The sequence below is a fragment of the Oryctolagus cuniculus genome, chromosome 6 (assembly GCF_964237555.1).
Source record: "Oryctolagus cuniculus chromosome 6, mOryCun1.1, whole genome shotgun sequence".
Lineage (NCBI taxonomy): Eukaryota > Metazoa > Chordata > Mammalia > Lagomorpha > Leporidae > Oryctolagus > Oryctolagus cuniculus.
This window is the reverse complement of record NC_091437.1, coordinates 41511352-41525089: the sequence shown is the minus strand read 5'-3', so window position 1 is coordinate 41525089 and position 13738 is coordinate 41511352. Positions and strand designations below refer to the sequence as shown.

The following is a 13738-nucleotide window of genomic DNA, read 5'->3' as shown; positions in this document are numbered from 1 at the left end:
GCCAGATCCGAATGCTGATTCTGAGGCCAGAGTGCTGTTTAGGACATCTGCCATTCTATGAGTCTGCTGTGTATCCCGCTTTGTATGTTGGATTGTTCTCACCTTTTTAATTCTATCAGTATTAGCAGATACTAGTCCTGTTTATGTGATCCCTTTAACTCTTTTTTTTTTTTTCGACAGGCAGAGTTAGACAATGAGAGAGAGAGAGAGAGAGAGAGAAAGGTCTTCCTTTTTCTGTTGGTTCACCCCCCCCCCCCAAAGTGGCCACTACGGCCAGTGCATTGCGGCCGGCATGCTGCGCTGATCCGAACCCAGGAGCCAGGTGCTTCCTCCTGGTCTCCCACGCAGGTGCAGGGCCCAAGGACTTGGGCCATCCTCCATTGCCTTCCTGGGCTACAGCAGAGAACAGGACTGGAAGAGGGGCAACTGGGACAGAATCCGGTGCCCCAACCGGGACTAGAACCCGGGGTGCTGGCACCGCAGGCGGAGGATTAGCCTAGTGAGTTGTGGCATCGGCCCCTTTGACTCTTAATCCTATCATTATGATCAACTGTGAACTGAAACTGATCGCTTTGACTAGTGACATGGCATTGGTACATGCCACCTTGATGGGATTGAATTGGAATCCCCTGGCACGTTTCTAACTTGTATGAGATACTCTAACAGACAAATTCACAGAGACAGAAAGGAGAGTAGTGCTGCCTGTGAGCAGGGAGTGGGTGAATAGGGAGCTATTAATGGGTATAGAACTGCTATTTGGGGTGACAGAAAAGCTTCAGAGATGGGTAGTGGTGATGGTTACACAACATCATAAAAGCATTTAATGCCACTGAACTGTACACCTAGCAATGATTAAAATGGTAAACTTCACATTACGTGTATTTTATCACAATAAATGTACATACACACAATTATGATTGCATTTTTTCAAAATGGACTTCAAGTCTAAAGAACATGTGTGTGTGTGTGTGTGTGTGTGTGTGTGAGTTAGAGATGGGAGAGCGAAGATAAAAGGGAAGCGAGAAAACGCCTGTGCATAATCAGGCAGCATGGACCAACAGTGGTGGTGACTCTGGAGACAGGAGGGTGGTTAACTCGACCCTTCACCTTCAAGGTGCTGGAAGCAAACACACAAACTCGCCCTGGTAAGCAGAATAATAGCTATTAGTGAGGGGCTAAAACACTGGGCCTGAAAATGGCATCTAGATGCCCACTGTGCTATTCTCATTGGTTTGTGCTTGAAAAAGCATGTTTTATAACAGAAGTTAAAACAGTCAACAGCCAGGGTGGAGTTCATGCAATGCAGGGAAACCAGATGGGCAGTCAGGGGACAACGTGCACCTACTAGCTCAGTTGCTCTATGTATTGAAGACTTTGATCCTCAGTTACTGTTATCAGTAAAATGGGTCTAGGAGCACTGTATATCTGGCACAGCGAGTTGTGTGGATTTTTAAAAAAGATTTATTTTTATTTATTTGAAAGACAGTTACAGAGAGAGGCAGACACACACATACAGACACACACACACAGAGAGAAAGAGAGTGAGAGAGAAAGAGAGAGAGAGAAAGTCTTTTATCCATTGGTTCACTTCCCAAATGGCTGCAATGGCCAGAGCTGAGCTGAGCCAAGCCGATCCAATCTGAAGCCAGGAGCCAGGAGCATCTTCCAGGTCTCCCATGTGGGTGCAGAACCCTAAGCACTTGGGCCATCCTCCACTTCTTTCCCAGGAGCATTAGCAGGGAGATAGATTGAAAGTGGAGCAGCCAGGACTTGAACCAGTGCCCATATGGGATGCCAGCACTGTAGGCTGGGGCTTTAACCCACTGTGCCACAGCGCTGGTCCTGTGAGCTTTGTTTTTATGGTTGCCTGCCCTGCCTTCTTCAGAGGTCGTAGCCAGGAACTCATGCATGGGTACACTTCAAGAATGGCAGTGAACTGGCGGATAAGGAGTTAGATGTTTGAAGGGTCAGAGAGCCCCCTGAACTATCTGGGTGGGCTTCATGAGGTAGTGCTGGCAGGGCACATGTTGGTGCTGGCAAGGGACAGGTAGAAAGGAGGAGAGGTGTGAGGAGGCACGAAACATCTGGCAGCTGGAATATAGGTGACTGAGGTGATCAGAAGGGAGGAGAGACGGGAGGCAGAGGGGCAGCGGAAGGCACAAGAGAAAGAAATGGCTCACAGGAGGGACAGGGTCCATGGGGAACTGCCAACCAGGTCTGCAGACTCCTTCATTTGTTCATTCAGCCTCTATTCACTCTCGACAGGCACCAGATCCTGTGCTGGGGACCAGGGATGCAGCAGTAAACAAGACAGACTGAGTTGCTGTCCTCAAGGGGCTGACACCTGCCAGTAGAAACAGACTCACGAAGAAATCAAATGGAATAAAAGAATCTCTCGGTGTCCACCAGCACTGGGAGGAGAGCGCCTGGGAGCGGGATGAGAGGAGTTGGCCCGGGGAAGAGCAGGGCAGGGCCAGCCCAAGCAGAAGGGCAATTTTGGAGATGGGGAAGGCAGTCGCCATGGAAACTCTGGGGTATCAGGCATCTCTGCCCAGAGACACCACATCCATTTTCTTTGCCTACATCTTACTTTTGGAAAGGCCATCTGATGTCACTTGGTCCTTTGCACAAATGGGGAAACTGAGTCCTAGGGAGTCAAGTCATGCTTGCCCATGGGGAGGGGGAGCCCTGTTCTATAACCCCACTTGGATTCTTTCCTGTTCCTGTGTTAGGAAGGGGCTTTTTCTCATGTTGAAAGAACTGGACAAGATGGCAGTGGGACAAACGTGCTGACTGGCTTTACACAGGCATTGGGGGATGTGACCCTGGAGCCTGAGGACCCAGGATTTGGGGACAAATGTGGGCCATCTTGCCAGAGAAGAGAAGATGTACATACTTCCTATGAGTTCGTTTAAATGATAATAAGGGAAAGACTTTTTTTCCCTTTTCTAGGATTTTCTCTGTTGGGATGTGGGAGGTGAGGGCAGGAGTGCTGCTTTCCCAGAACTCAGAGCCTCCCTGGGAAGAGGAGCAGCAGTCGCAAGGTCCTGGAGGAGAGACGTGGGCCACCAGTGGGGCAGGGGGACAGGTTCCAGGCTGACACGGGAACGCACTTGCTCCTCCTAACTGTGTCCACATGGGAATCCTGGGGCCAGCAGCACATGAGGGGCTAAGTGGTCATCTATCAGGGCAATGCCTGGGTGAGGTGAGAAGATGAACTTCTGAGATGTTTTCCAACTCACAGTCAGTGAACACTCAGGCTTACATTTAGGATCCAATGATAAGATTAAGAACCCAACAATAAATAAATTGTTAGCTGACTCGATACCAGATAAGTGATGGGTCCAGCTCCCATTTTCCACAGTCCTTGGCTGGCCCTCAAAATCTCCCCATGTGTCCAGTCTCAGGGGTGTTATGGGAAGAAGCTTTGGCTGCCAGGTTACCCCGGGCATTTTCTTTCCTGCCGGTACACAGCTCATCAAATCTCTACAGAGCATGGGCCCAGGTCAGGGCCCAGCCATAGGCACCAGATTCTCACAAGGGTCCCGTGAGGAGGTCCTATCAGTGCCTCTGACTCCAAGAGGTTTTGACTCCTTCATTCTTCTTTGTTAGTGTGAAGGGAGCTCCCAACTCTCTCCTTATGACTGAGGGGTCTGCACCTGCTCACGGAATTCTCATGTGAGACGGAAGGCCATCAGTCCCAGAGAAGAGGATCCCTGTTGACCTGGAGAAGCAGGAGTGCAGCTGGGTGGAGGACCGAGGAGAAGGCTGCAGGAGGAAGGCCACCGTGGAGCAGAGCTAGGAGCGTGCACACGTGTGTGTACACATGCACACTGGCCACAGAAAAGTATCATGTGAGTCAACGGCACAGTCTCGTTTCCACAATCGCATACACATCCAGCGAGCATCCTGGCTCTTCTCCTGGGTTAAGCAGAACAGGCGAATGGCAACATGAAGAACTGGATAAATATGGCAACAGCTGGCTGTACCCGGCATGCGGGCAGATGGCAGGGTCTACAGACATCCGTGTGATCCCTGTGCCCGCTTTGCCCGTGTCCTCTGAGCTGAGGACACGTCGGGTGGATTGCGATCCTCTGCTGCCACTTCCACACCCTTGGTTTGCACAGAGCTTCAGCGCAATTCTGCTTGATTCTTCGACCAGTTTCTGGGAAGAGATTTTCTTTTTTTAAGCCTTGAAACAAATTGTTGCTGAGGGGAAGGAAGTGTTGCTGAATTTCAAGCCCAGCGCTATTTTGCTAAGATTTGGTTCTCTAAAGAGTAGGATAAAACAAATATCTTTTTATCACCATGAGACTTTCTAACAAGCTCCCCCATGCCCTTCTCTTAAATTTAAATCACTCGTCTCCACAGCAAACCTCCCAGAGGTACCGCTGTTAACACTCCTCGGGAGGCAGGGCTGGCCGCAGCTGGCAATGGCAACCCCTAGCTTGTGGGCAGCGAGCCAGGGAGAGTGTGGGACTCGGGACAGGCGCGTGCAGAGAGCGTGTGGGATTGAGGCCTTTCCAGAAGTGCTCTTTGTTGAGGTCTGAGGTGTCATCGCACTGAGGAAACACTGGGGAACTCGCAGATGAGGATGCAAAGGGCCTGCGGCCACTGCAACTTTGACACAGTCTGGCAGATGTCCAGGGCTTGGAGCGAAAGGAATCCACTTCCACATTCTTCTACCTGGCCGCCCACCAGAGGTTTACACATCCCTGGAGAGGTTATCTGCATGACTCGAGGCAGGCCCAGCCCCGGGCCTCCCATGGGTGAACCTGGGGGATGTTGAGAAAGGCAGCTGGGAGTGTGTATGTGGGCGGGAGGTAGGGAGGCCAGGTGGGGTTCAGAAGAAGGGTTTGTGGAATCCAGAGACTCACAGAGCCACCTGCGTTGCTGGCCATCCTCCAGCCGTGCCCTGCCAGCAAACCGAGAGGTCTTCCCTGGAGAGGCTGTCTTTGCCCTTGGCCCCTGTGTGAGCCTGAACACACGGACTTCCCTACCTGTGGAGAGAGGCTGCTGGCTTCCTGGGAACGTGGGCCTTTTGGCACTCTGATTAGAACGTCTCTGTAGAGAGTGCATGTTACGTGGGCAGATTCCAAATTGTACTCCCACACTCAGGGCTTTTGGCCCTCTCCAAGACCCTCTGTGAGGGCTCTTGTCCACACACAGAGCTGCTCAACTATTGTGGAACAGATGAATGATCCCAACCAACTCTCTTCCACCAGGATTCTAAGTGCCAAATGTGATGCTGTGTAGGCATGTCTTGAAGACAGAAGCAAAGCTGGGCAGGAAAGACAGTGGCCTGCTTCTTAGGGGGCCCCATGGACCTTCTGACTACTGGTCCTGTGACATAGATGGGTTTTCCAAGCAGCTACTATGTGCTAGGGGCTGGGGCGAGGCCTGAGACTATGCCAGGCCCGGGGGCACACAAGGCACAGGTGCAACACTCCAGCCGGGCCACACGTGGACTCCTGTGGGTCTTGGACACTTTGACTTCACATGCCCCTTCTTCCCTCAGGAAATGCTTGAAAATACGTATTTAACACCGGACTTCTGAATACAGGTCAGATTCATATTTATTATTATTCTTTTCTTCTGAGTTAAAACAAATTCAAATGAAACCATTTCTGTGGGCCCCTGTGTGTCACAGGCTGAGGGTCAGTGGGCCTGCTCGCAGCTCAGTTGTGCCCACGAGATAACACAAAAGTGAAAGTGGCGGCACCCAGCATGTGCATCAGAAAGAAGCCAGGTGATGGCAGAGAAAGAAGTCAGGGAAGACTTCCTGAGGGACACAGCATGCAAACAAGACTGAATCAGTGGGGGCACAGACGCTCTCTGCCTTGGGAAGAGACTTGGACATGCCAGAGTTTGCAGGGAGGGACAAGCAGGACACGTGGGATACCAGAGAGAGCCTCTGCTCAGCAGTCCCTCAAAACTGGACCTGAGGTGGGCACCTGGCCTTGCACTGAAGACGTCTGCACCCCACGTTGGAGTGCCTGGGTCTGAGTGCTGGTTCTACTCCCGATTCCAGTGTCCTGCTAATGCGTACCCTAGGAGACTAAAGGTGATGGCTCAGGTGGTTGGATCTGTCACTCGTGCGGGAGACCTGGAGTGAGTTCCCAGCTCCAGGCTTTGGCCCAGCCTAGTCCTGGCTGTTGTGGTTGTTAGGGGAATGAACTGGCAGTGGATGGGAACTTCTTTTTCTCATTCACTCAAATAAATTAATTAACTTTAAAACAACAACAAAAACCAAAAAGCTGGGCCTGAGGCCATTCAGGGTCTTCCCCACGGCCGTACTCCCTCACAGACCTTGGCTTTCTCACTCTCACTTGCAAAATCTCATAATGTCAAGATGTTAGCTAGCTTCGCAATCACTACTTGTTTATAGAGTACTGGCTAGCACAAGGCACAGGAAGCTTTCTTATTATCCCATTGTACAGATGAAAAAACCAAAGTTCAAGGGCTTAGGTGACTTGCCTGCAGTGAAACAGCTCGGAAGAGGCAGAACCGTGCTTAGGCAGCTCTGTCTAACCCAGAGCGCTGAGGCCCTGCTACTGGGCCTTACAGTCTCTCTGTGGCTGATGAGCTCCAGCCACGGATGGGAAAACTGAGGACCAGAGCTCAGCTAGTTGAGCTGAGTTGTTCAACGGAGCTGGGAATTGAGTCCAGGTGGCCGACTCTCTCCTCCCCGACTCCCCACCGCCCAGGGATGCTGCCAACAGCTGGGGAGACCCTATGCCTTCTGAGGGCTCCCAAGGTCATCAGCAGACCTCCACAGCCTCTCAGCCTCAGGCAGCACAGAGCTTGTTCCCACAATGTCCTTGTCCCCTTCCTGGCCAGTGCTTCCCACCCACCTCTCTGTGTAGGTGCCTGCAGACTCGGTTTCTGTGAGTCAGACAGAGATGCCTTCCCCAACAGTTGTTCTGAGAGAGACCAGGGTGGGAGTGGAGGCGCTTTCTTCTTGAAGTTCTCCCAATCCCCACTCCCTGCCCCCAGGGAAGGCTCAGCAAGGACACAAGAGGCTCCTCTGTGTCCCAAACCCATCCCTCCAGTGCTAGAAGCACCTGCTGCCTGAGCTGGTGGTGCAGATGTTATCATGGGCAGGAGCTGACTCACCGTTGTGACATCCTAGCCCGCTGGGCAGGAACGCGGTTTGGGCGCCACACTCTTCCATGGGTATGAACACATTGGAGTACGCCCGGGGAGGGGCAGTGGGAGGCAGGGCCTCCACACAGTGCTCATGGGGCAGAAACGCAATAATAGGAGCAGGGCTGTGGAAACAGGGGATGATAAGTCTGTCATCAAATCTTGGGAGGGCATTCCATAGACAGGAGGTTAATGTTTGAAGAGTCCTCCAGGGAGCGTTGGGACCCTGGGGCAGCAGGGACAGGGGGAGCCCATTCAACCCAGCACCTGTGGGCTTCCTCACCGACCCTCTTTGGGGGCTGTGTTTGTCAAGGCTGGGCAGGGAGGAGATTCAATGAGCAGGCAGTTGCGTGGATTGGAGCACTTTACAAGGCCGTGTACCACCAACCCTCCTCATCTTCTAAGAGTACAACAAGTTTAGTAGAAAGAACACACAGCTTTGAAGTCAGACAGTCCTTGTTTAGATGCATGGTTTCTGGGCTTGTGTTGTGGTGCAGAGGGTTAAGCCCTCTGCAATGCCGGCATCCTATATGGATGCCTATTTTTGAGTTCCAGCTGCTTCACTTCCAATCCAGCTCTCTGCTAATGCTCCTGGGAAGGCAGTAGAAGATGAACCCAAGTGCTTGAACCTCTGCCACCCATATGGGAAACCCGGATGGAGTTCCTGCCTCCTGGCTTCAGCCTAGTTCAGCTCTGACCATCATGGCCCTTTGGGGTGAGAACCAGCTCTCTCTCTCTGTCACTCCCTCTCTTTCTGTCATTCTGCCTTTCAAATAAATAAATCTTAAAAAAAAAAAAAATGGTTTCTGGGGCTGGCGCTGTGGTGCAGTGGGTTAACGCCTTGGCCTGAAGCACCGGCATTCCATAAGGGCACTGGTTCGAGACCCAGCTGCTCTACTTCTGATCCAGCTCCCTGCTAATAACCTGGGAAAGCGGTAAAAGATGGCCCAAGTCCTTGGACCCCTGCACCCACATGGGAGACCTGGAAGAAGCTTCTGGCTCCTGGCTTCAGATCAGCATAGTTCTGGCCATTGTGGCCATTTGGGGAGTGAACCAGCGGATGAAGACCTCTCTCTCTCTCTCTGCCTCTCCTTCTCTCTGTGTGTAACTCTGATTTTCAAATAAACAAACAGATCTTTAAAAAAAATCAGTTTCTACCACTCACAGACCACACGATCCTTCACCACTGTGTGACTTGACTTCCTCTGATGTGCAGTGGGAACAGTCAAGGCGATAGAGGCTGTCGTGAGAATTGACATAATGTATACAAAGGTTCTAACAGTAACTCAGTTTCTCTTACCATTTTACAGGCAAAGAAAACAGTTTTGGAGCTGATAAGTGACACCCCTGCCCAGGGTAAAATGCCTGGTAGCATTTAGGTTGATTCAGCATTGGAAATGGGATTTTTTTTTTTTTAACATTTACTTACTTATTTTAAAGGTAGAGTGGCAGAAAGACAGATACAGAGATTCTGAGACAGACCTTCCATCTACTGGTTCACTTCCTAAATGTCAACACAGGCCAGGGCTGCGCCAGGCTGAAACCAGGAGCCAGGAACTTCATCTGGATCCCTCATGGGGGTGGCAGGAGCCCAAGCACTTGGGCCATCATCTGTTCCCTTCCCGGTGCATTAGAAAGGAGCTGGATCTGAAGTAGATCAGCCGGGACTCATAGCTGTTGATATATGGTGCTGGCATTCCAAGCAGCGACTTAACCCCTGTGCCACAATGTTGGCCCCAGAACCTGGGCTGCTTCCAGTATCCCACACACTGTGTCCTGTCCATCTAGATGCACTTACTGAGCACCGACAACATGGCTGAGCTGAATGCTGACCTACTTAGCAACCGCTCTAGGACCAGGTACAATGCTTATCCTGTTCTACAGAAGCAGCTCAAACAACAAAGCAAATTAGTCAAGGTCCCACCAATGACAAAGCAACTGAGTCAGGATTCCAAGTCGACTCCCAAGCCCATGCTCTTAACTAGGAGTTGTCAAGCAATGGCTAGTGGGCCAAATCTTGTCTACTATCTATTTCTATGAATAAAGTTTTATTGGAAACAGGTAACAACAACAGCAGCTGGTTTTGAGGAACACTGGTAGGTGAAGTCACTGCAAAGAGGTTCCATTCATATGACTCACAGGGCCTCACACCTTTACTACCTGGCTGTTTGCCAGGAAGTTTGTCTTTCCCTGCTCATGGTGGCCAGTTTATAGTTTTCCCTTGAGAATTCTGAAGAGTATTTGTTTAACTCAAGTCACACTTTTAGGCAGGAAGTAGAGAAGCCCAGGGAATGAATCCTCGATCCCCACCTTCTACGATGGTCTCCTCCTTCCACCTGTCCCTGTGTAGAACTTTTGAGGGGAATGTGCCAGGTGAAACCAAGAAGATGTATATGCCAAGCACATTTATGACTTCTGGTGTCTTGCACTTGTATATTCTGATGTAACCTGGGGATTTCTATCATTTCATAAGAAAAATATTATTTACAATGATTTAAAAAGTTTTTTTAAAATAAAAAACCTTGTTTATTTGAAAGGCAAAGTGATAAAGAGAGAAAGCTGGTTTACTTCCTACATGCTTGCAACAGCCAGGGCTGGGCCAGGCTGAAGCCAGCAGTCAGGAACTCCATCCAGGTCTCCAATGTAGGTTGCAGGAACTCAAGCATTTGAGCCATCATCTGCTGCCTCCCAGGATTGCTTTAGCAGGAAGCTGGATCATAAGTGGAGTAGTTGGGACTTGAACCCCGCACTCTGATCTGTGATGTGACTGTCCCAAGCACTGGCTTTAATCCACTGTGCCACACACTTGCCTCATGATTTTTCACTTTATTCTTTACTGATACTTACTATTGTTAGCGCTACTTATTATTACTGTTTAAGTAACACAGCTTCTTTTCTCTCTTTAAATATATGATTTACATAGTAAATGTATAAAACCCCAGGACCACTCCCTTCCCCAAGTGGATTGGTGATATTTTTAGCCATAACCAAGCATATAATATATTTTCATATCCAGGGATTAAAGGAATAGATCAAGTTCACAGAAAAATATACAACCCGATGAATCTGAGCAGGAAGAGTACCAGACCAGGAGTCAAGAGACCTTGGTTCTAGACACAGCAGATAGCTTTTCCTAGTATGGTATAACAGTCACAACGCCCCCCCCCCCAAAAAAAAAAAGCTCTTGGGAGTAGCTGTGCTAGAGGCAGGGGCTTAACAAGATGACTTCTGACCCCACAATAGCATTCTCTATTCTGAATCCAGCAATTCCTTTGGGAGTGGGGGATGGTCTTCGGGCAGCAGGCACCTTACCAGTCATTTCTGGTTTTGTCACAGGATCCAGGACTCTTTTATCAGAGGAAGGGGATTTAGGTTGGATGAGGGTGGAGTGTCCCTGGCGGGAGCCAGTAGACCAAAGGACACCACGGTTGGTCTCTGGTGGGGAGGAGGTGGAAGTCCAGGGAAGCAGAGGCTGACCTGTCATCCCTCCTCATCCTGGGATGGCTCTATCAGGGTGCTGGGGACAGGACAGGATGGATGTGTCATCACCATGCGCGGCACCGTGTCCCCACCTTCCAGCTAATCCTCACTGTGGCTGCACTGTCCTCAGGTCAAGAATGAAACCCCTTGGTCTTTAATATACTTTCTTACAACTTGATGGGCAGAAAAAAGGAATTGCATTGTTGCTTTTATGTGTACCGATTTGATCACTCTAGGACTCAAGCTTTTCTCTTATTTAGCTATTTCTGTTTCTTTCTCTGTAAATAATTATTCATGGCTTTTCCTTTTGTCTTTTTACATTTGATTTTTTTAAGACTAGATGCTAAGTGTGTCAATATAGCTTTTGTTTACATGTCAAAGTTTTACCCAATTAAACACAGGTGAATGTAGCATGAACCTGTTAATAGCCTTCCTTGCTCTGCTATTCCCAACTTCCAGGAAATAACTGATAATTAACGTTTGCTGGGTAACTGCCATCAACTTTTTCATACTTATGCAAACTTAAACACACATATATACATATCATCTTTTCCCTTTTTAAAAAAGGAAAATTTATTGGGGCTGGCTCTGTGGTGTAGCAGGTGGAGCTGCCGCCTGCAGTGCCAGCATCCCATGTGGCTGCTCCACTTCTGATCCAGCTCTCTGCTATGGCCTGGAAAAGCAGTGGAGGATGGCCCAAGCCCTTGGGCCCCTGCACCCTTGTTGAAGATCCAGAGGAAGCTCCTGGCTCCTGGCTTCTGATCGGCACAGTTCCAGCCCTTGCGGGCAGTTAGGGAGTGAACCAGCAGATGGAAGACCTCTCTCTCTCTCTTTCTCTCTCTCTCTCTCTCTGCCTCTCCTCTCTCTATGTGTAACTCTGACTTTCAAGTAAAATAAATAAATCTTTTTTTTTTTTAAAAAGAAAGCAAAACAAAAAAAGAGAAATTTACTTCATCCTTTTTTAAGGTTTATTATCTGAAAAGCAGAAGCAGAGAAAAAGAGAGAGGGAGGGGTGAAGGGAGACAGCTATCTTCCATCTGCTAGTTCACTCAAACACAGCTGTAATATCCAAGTCTGGGCCAGATGTGGGGAGCAACTCGGACTAGACTAAGTTACTGGAATTAAGACTTATTCTATGCATCTGCTCTCCCACAATATGGCGCTGGGAGAGGAGTAAACAGCTTCTACGCAGCTGCCTCCAGTTCGACCAATAAACTGCAGGAGCTGATCCTGCTCCTGATTGGAGGAGAGCAGCGTGCTCGGCGTGTGGGTAGCAGAGTTGGGATTGGTGGAAGAGGACTATAAAGGAGGAGAGAGACAACATGCACCAGGAACATCCGGATAACATCTGAGCAGCCCCCGAGAGAGCCTGCCGGCGGTGTGCCGCTCCCCCGCAGAAGTGGGGAAAGTGGCAGGGGGAGCCGCCCCTCCACGGAGGTGGAGGGGTTGCCAGCCAACCCGGGAAGAACTAGCAGCAAACCCGGGAAGGGCCGAGCAGATAAAAGAACAACGCAGGGTCCTGTGTCGTTCCTCCGCAAAGAGGGGGAGCAACAGCCAGACAGAGGCCAAGGGCCAGGAACTCCATCTGGGTCTCCTATATGGGTGACAGGGGCCCAAGTACTTAACCCATCATCTGTTACTTTCTCAGGCTTATTAGCAGGAAGCTGGATCAAAAGCAGAGTAGCTAGGACTAGAACCATTACTCTGATGTGGGATGTCGGCATTGCAAGCAACAGTTTAACTGGCTGTGGCACAGCGCAAGCACTCATACTTTTAAAACTTGAAATATATATATATATATATACATATATATTTAAAGATTTCATTTATTTATTTGAGAGGTAGAGTTACAGACAGTGAGAGGGAAAGACAAAGAGAAAGGTCTTTGGTCCACTGGTTCACTCCCCAAATGGCCACAATGGCTGGAGCTGTGCCGATCCAAAGCCAGGAGCCAGGAGCTTCTTCCAGGTCTCCCACACAGGTGCAGGGGGCCAAGCACTTGGGCCATCCTCTACTGCCTTCCTAGGCCACAGCAGAGAGCTGGATTGGAAGTGGAGCAGCTGGGACTTGAACTGGCATCTATATGGGATGCCAGCACTGCAGGTGGCAGCTCTACCCACTATGCCACAGTGCCGGCCCCTTCTCTGTTTTTTAAACTCTTTCTTGTCATTTTCACTTCAAACATTAATCAAGAATTATTAGGCCCATTTTATTGGTTACAGAAACTGAGGCTAAGGTAGGAAAAGGAGAAGTGATCTACCAGGTGCTTCAACAATTTAGTCCCAGCACAAAAGCCCCAGCCTTCTGACTCTGGAGGGCCTTCCTTCTCCAAGCAAGTGAATCAGAAATTATGCACCGAAAGTCCCTTGTCTTAAGGGATAGGCTGGAGTTTGGGGGGTAGACGAAGTGCAAGCACTAACATTAAGGGTCCATTAAGGATGAGAAACTGTCCCCAAGGTTCTAGTCAACCCTAACATCCAAGGTGACCTTGGGGCAAGTCGCCTGCCTGCTCTGGACTCCCCCTACTCATCTACAATGTGAGGGCTTTGGTCCAGCCACAGGACTTTAAACAGCAGCCGCCACAAATAAATGTTCCTCAAAGATGAACACAGAGAGGTAGATTCCCGGATGCTTGTGTTTGTATTGGTGAAAACTTGGAAGCAATCAACATACCCACCACTAGGGGATGCATTAAATACAACCAATCATTCATTTATTCATATCTTCATTCACTCATGGGACAGCTACTGGTTAACTACTGTCAGACCCTGTTTTAGAGACTAGGAATTTTAGACAGTAGGTATCAGTGGTGTAGAAAGTACACCAAGTCTGTGCTGGTACTGTGATACAGTGTGTTAAGATACTACCTGCGCTGGTGCCGCGGCTCACTAGGCTAATCCTCCGCCTTGCGGAGCCGGCACACCAGGTTCTAGTCCCGGTCGGGGCGCTGGATTCTGTCCCGGTTGCCCCTCTTCCAGGCCAGCACTCTGCTGTGGCCAGGGAGTGCAGTGGAGGATGGCCCAAGTGCTTGGACCCTGCACCCACATGGGAGACCAGGATAAGTGCCTGGCTCCTGCCATCGGATCAGCGTAGTGCGCTGGCCACAGCGCAC

General features: G+C 49.8%; 1 long non-coding RNA gene across 1 annotated transcript in view; it reads right to left on the bottom strand.

Moving 5' to 3' along the window:
* Positions 1-323: 323 nt before the first annotated feature.
* LOC103347934 (uncharacterized) overlaps positions 324-13738 on the bottom strand; it is a 64062-nt gene continuing 50647 nt past the window's right edge. Inside the window, exon 3 of the long non-coding RNA XR_011389867.1 lies at positions 324-7271. This is a non-coding gene — a long non-coding RNA (uncharacterized lncRNA). The remainder of the gene's footprint in view (positions 7272-13738) is intronic.